Genomic DNA, 6,007 nt, shown 5'->3' with positions numbered 1-6,007 from the left:
GACCTTGTGATTCCTTCGTCGGGCACTGGTAAAGGGTGGCGATGATTCGTTCTATAATAGAAATACCCGTCGTAGCGATTCGGCCGAGACACCCGCCACGAAACACTCTCTCGTCGTGGAATCCCCGCGTCGGAGAGTAAAACGCGCGAAGGCTTACTATGAGAGAAGAAATAGTATATGCCGGTGGTTCGCGTGTGTAGGCTCTATACGAAATTGCGATTCAAGAGAGTAGGAAAAGACGCGATGAACCACGATTTCCGTGCGTCTTACGTCTCTCGACGATGGGACGATCCACGCGAAGAGTTGTTACGTGCTCGCGCGAGGTGCGATAGCGTCGATTCGCTTTTCTGTACGGGGAGAAATAGAACGATGAGCTGACTTATCGGGTCTTCGTTGGAATTACCGTCGCTGGCATTGTAAACTCCAGATGACCTTGTGATTCCTTCGTCGGGCACTGGTAAAGGGTGGCGATGATTCGTTCTATAATAGAAATACCCGTCGTAGCGTTTCGGCCTAGTCACCCGCCACGAAACACTCTCTCGTCGTGGAATCCCCGCGTCGGAGAGTAAAACGCCGAAGGCTTACTTATGAAACTTACGTCTCTCGACGATGGGACGATCCACGCGAAGAGTTGTTACGTGCACGCGTATGGTGCGATTGCGTCGATTCGCTTTTCTGTACGGGGAGCAATAGAACGTTGAGTTGACTTATCGGGTCTTCGTTGGAATTACCGTCGCTGGCATTGTAAACTCCAGATGACCTTGTGATTCCTTCGTCGGGCACTGGTAAAGGGTGGCGATGATGCGTTCTATAATAGAAATACCCGTCGTAGCGTTTCTTCCGAGTCAACCCGCTCACGAAACACTCTCTCGTCGTGGAATCCCCGCGTCGGAGAGTAAAACGCGAATTCATAGTATGGAAACTTACGTCTCTCGACGATGGGACGATCCACGCGAAGAGTTGTTACGTGCACGCGTATGGTGCGATTGCGTCGATTCGCTTTTCTGTACGGGGAGTAATAGAACGTTGAGTTGACTTATCGGGTCTTCGTTGGAATTACCGTCGCTGGCATTGTAAACTCCAGATGACCTTGTGATTCCTTCGTCGGGCACTGGTAAAGGGTGGCGATGATGCGTTCTATAATAGAAATACCCGTCGTAGCGTTTCTTCCGAGTCAACCCGCTCACGAAACTCTCTCTCGTCGTGGAATCCCCGCGTCGGAGAGTAAAACGCGAATTCATACTATGAAAACTTACGTCTCTCGACGATGGGACGATCCACGCGAAGAGTTGTTTACGTGCACGCGTATGGTGCGATTGCGTCGATTCGCTTTTCTGTACGGGGAGAAATAGAACGTTGAGTTGACTTATCGGGTCTTCGTTGGAATTACCGTCGCTGGCATTGTAAACTCCAGATGACCTTGTGATTCCTTCGTCGGGCACTGGTAAAGGGTGGCGATGATGCGTTCTATAATAGAAATACCCGTCGTAGCGTTTCTTCCGAGTCAACCCGCTCACGAAACTCTCTCTCTCGTCGTGGAATCCCCGCGTCGGAGAGTAAAACGCCGAAGGCTTACTATGAAACTTACGTCTCTCGACGATGGGACGATCCACGCGAAGAGTTGTTACGTGCACGCGTATGGTGCGATTGCGTCGATTCGCTTTTCTGTACGGGGAGTAATAGAACGTTGAGTTGACTTATCGGGTCTTCGTTGGAATTACCGTCGCTGGCATTGTAAACTCCAGATGACCTTGTGATTCCTTCGTCGGGCACTGGTAAAGGGTGGCGATGATTCGTTCTATAATAGAAATACCCGTCGTAGCGTTTCTTCCGAGTCAACCCGCTCACGAAACTCTCTCTCGTCGTGGAATCCCCGCGTCGGAGAGTAAAACGCGAATTCATAGTATGGAAACTTACGTCTCTCGACGATGGGACGATCCACGCGAAGAGTTGTTACGTGCACGCGTATGGTGCGATTGCGTCGATTCGCTTTTCTGTACGGGGAGCAATAGAACGTTGAGTTGACTTATCGGGTCTTCGTTGGAATTACCGTCGCTGGCATTGTAAACTCCAGATGACCTTGTGATTCCTTCGTCGGGCACTGGTAAAGGGTGGCGATGATTCGTTCTATAATAGAAATACCCGTCGTAGCGTTTCTTCCGAGTCAACCCGCTCACGAAACTCTCTCTCGTCGTGGAATCCCCGCGTCGGAGAGTAAAACGCGAATTCATACTATGAAAACTTACGTCTCTCGACGATGGGACGATCCACGCGAAGAGTTGTTTACGTGCACGCGTATGGTGCGATTGCGTCGATTCGCTTTTCTGTACGGGGAGAAATAGAACGTTGAGTTGACTTATCGGGTCTTCGTTGGAATTACCGTCGCTGGCATTGTAAACTCCAGATGACCTTGTGATTCCTTCGTCGGGCACTGGTAAAGGGTGGCGATGATGCGTTCTACAATAGAAATACCCGTCGTAGCGTTTCTTCCGAGTCAACCCGCTCACGAAACTCTCTCTCGTCGTGGAATCCCCGCGTCGGAGGGTAAAACGCGATATATAATAGTATATGCCAGTGGTTCGCGCGCGTCGTCTCTGAGATACGCGGTCGACAGAGTTCCGAAAACACGTGATGTGCCACGATTTCCGTGCGTCTTACATCTTTCGACGATGGGACGATCCACGCGAAGAGAACGTTCGTGCTTGCGTGAGGTGCAACAGCGTCGATTCGCTTTTCTGTACGGGGAGAAATAGAACGTTGAGTTGACTTATCGGGTCTTCGTTGGAATTACCGTCGCTGGCATTGTAAACTCCAGATGACCTTGTGATTCCTTCGTCGGGCACTGGTAAAGGGTGGCGATGATTCGTTCTATAATAGTAATACCCGTCGTAGCGTTTCGACCGATGTCACCCGCCACGAAAGTCTCTCTCGACGTGGAAACCCCGCGCCGAAGAGTAAACGCGAAGGCTTACCATACGAAAGAAAACGGTATTATACGCCTGTGGTATGTGCGTCTCGGCTCTGTGATACGCGATCGGCAGAGTTACAAAAAAACGTTGATGGGCCACGATTTCCGTGCGTCTTACATCTTTCGACGATGGGACGATCCACGCGAAGAGTAGTTACGTGCTCGCGCGAGGTGCGATAGCGTCGATTCGCTTTTCTGTACGGGGAGAAATAGAACGATGAGTTGACTTATCGGGTCTTCGTTGGAATTACCGTCGCTGGCATTGTAAACTCCAGATGACCTTGTGATTCCTTCGTCGGGCACTGGTAAAGGGTGGCGATGATTCGTTCTATAATAGAAATACCCGTCGTAGCGATTCGGCCGAGTCACCCGCCACGAAACTCTCTCTCGTCGTGGAATCCCCATGTCGGAGAGTAAAACGCGAAGGCTAACTATATAAGAAATATATAGTATTATTTATGCCTGTGGTTCTCCGTTTGCCCTACTCTCAGATACGCGACTCGGAGAGTTACGAATAATCGTGATGGACCACGATTTCTGTACGTCTTACATCTTTCGACGATGGGACGATCCACGCGAAGAGATCATTCCTGCTTGCGTGAGGTGCGATAGCGCCGATTCGCTTTTCTGTACGGGGAGAAATAGAACGATGAGTTGACTTATCGGGTCTTCGTTGGAATTACCGTCGCTGGCATTGTAAACTCCAGATGACCTTGTGATTCCTTCGTCGGGCACTGGTAAAGGGTGGCGATGATTCGTTCTATAATAGAAATACCCGTCGTAGCGATTCGGCCGTGTCACCCGCCACGAAAATCTCTCTCGTCGTGGAATCCCCGCGTCGTAGAGTAAACGCGAAGGCTTGCTATAGAAGACTATAGTTTATACGCCTGTGGTTCACCGGTTGCCTGCTCTCCGGGGTACGCGATCGCGCAGGAGTTACGGAAGAACTTGATGGGCCACGATCTCCAAGCGGCTATATCTTTCGACGATGGGACGATTCACGCGAAGAGAACGTTCGTGCATGCGTGAGGTGCGATAGCGTTGATTCGCTTGTCTGTACGGGGAGAAATAGAACGATGAGTTGACTTATCGGGTCTTCGTTGGAATTACCGTCGCTGGCATTGTAAACTCCAGATGACCTTGTGATTCCTTCGTCGGGCACTGGTAAAGGGTGGCGATGATTCGTTCTATAATAGAAATACCCGTCGTAGCGTTTCGACCGATGTCACCCGCCACGAAATTCTCTCTCGTCGTGGAATCCCCGCGTCGGAGAGTAACCGCCGAAGGCTTGCTATAGAAGACTATAGTTTATACGCCTGTGGTTCACCGGTTGCCGGCTCTCCGGGGCACGCGATCGCGCGAAGGTTACGGAGGGACGTGAAGCGCCCGAGCAATGAAACGTCCGCAGGAGGAAACGAGCAACCGCCGAACATTGTTTCGCGACGTTTCCATAATGTATTGTCGTTTCGCTCGCATCCCGCTTCTTTCCCCTAGTTTCCTCGACGCGTAGTTTCGCAGCCTTAGTGGACGAATCATTCTCGATTCGAGGAAAGATATGCAGTGGGGCGTGCAATGAGCCCGCCAGAGACCACGATCTCCAATGCGTCTTTACATCTTTGGACGATGGGACGATCCACGCGAAGAGAACGTTCGTGCTTGCGCGAGGTGCATTAGCGTCGATTCGCTTTTCTGTACGGGGAGAAATAGAACGATGAGTTGACTTATCGGGTCTTCGTTGGAATTACCGTCGCTGGCATTGTAAACTCCAGATGACCTTGTGATTCCTTCGTCGGGCACTGGTAAAGGGTGGCGATGATTCGTTCTATAATAGAAATACCCGTCGTAGCGATTCGGCCGAGTCACCCGCCACGAAACTGTCTCTCTTTCGTCGTGGAAACCCCGCGTCGGAGAGTAAAACGCGCGAAGGCTGTGACTGTAACATATATATATATATATACACAGTATACAATGCCTGTGGTTTTTGCGCGTGTCGGCTCTTCGGTATACGCGATCGGCCAGAGTTACGGAGGGACGGTGAAGCGCACGAGAAATTGAAACGGCCGCACGATTGGAACCGAGCAACCGTCGAACATTGTTTCGCGACGTTTCCATAATGCGTTTTCGTTTCGCTCGCATACCGCTTCTTTTCCCCTAGTCTCTGAGACGCGTTTTCGAGCCGTTCTTCTACTATCGATTCTCGTAGAGAGAAGGGACCGGGTAGTCTGGAAGTGGAACCCGCATCTTGCGTGTACCGTACACGGAATTGAGAGGACCGGCCGTGAAGCTCGTTTTAAAGCCGTGCGTCTGACACCCAACTCTTGCGCGCCAATTTCGCGGCAAGAGATAATATGGGACGAATGACCGGCAAAGAGCCAGCTGTGAAGTCTGTTTTTTTAATCGAATCCGTGGACGTGTGTATGCCGTAGCGTCGCTCGTCGTGTTCGTTCATGGTCGTTCCGAGAGAAAGAACGAAAGCGGTAACGAAGGGACCGGCCGTGAAGCTCGTTTTAAAGCCGCGCGTCTGACACCCAACTCTTGCGCGCCAATTTCGCGGCAAGAGATAACATGGGACGAATGACCGGCAAAGAGCCAGCTGTGAAGTCTTTTTTCATTATTTGCTTTCAATCGATCGATCGGTACGATTCGTGCAACGTTTCGCGCGATGCGACGCGAAAACATGCGCGCAACAATAGATGCGTCTGATCGGAAGAACGCGAGGGTCGACTGCACGCGATGGATTCAGTATCGGGTAGGATACAAAATATATCCCCGTCGTTTCCACGCGTGCGAGTCTTCTGCGTCTTTCGCGGGTTTTTGAATGCACTATACGCCCGGAACGTCGAGAAATATATACATATTACTTGAACGTTTTTCGTCTCGAAAGGCTTCGGTGTCGTCTCCAAGGCGACGCCTGAATCTCCTTCGCGCGCTGGTCGGAGATTCAGGTATCAACTTTTATCTTCTCTTTGAAAGAAGAGAGATATTAGGTCGAACAAGTGAGAATAAAATTATATATGTGAAATATAAAATTTATACGAT

This window comes from Nomia melanderi, unplaced genomic scaffold (assembly GCF_051020985.1).
Source record: "Nomia melanderi isolate GNS246 unplaced genomic scaffold, iyNomMela1 scaffold0569, whole genome shotgun sequence".
Taxonomy (NCBI): domain Eukaryota; kingdom Metazoa; phylum Arthropoda; class Insecta; order Hymenoptera; family Halictidae; genus Nomia; species Nomia melanderi.
The sequence above is the reverse complement of the archived record's forward strand: the minus strand, read 5'-3'. Positions refer to the sequence as shown.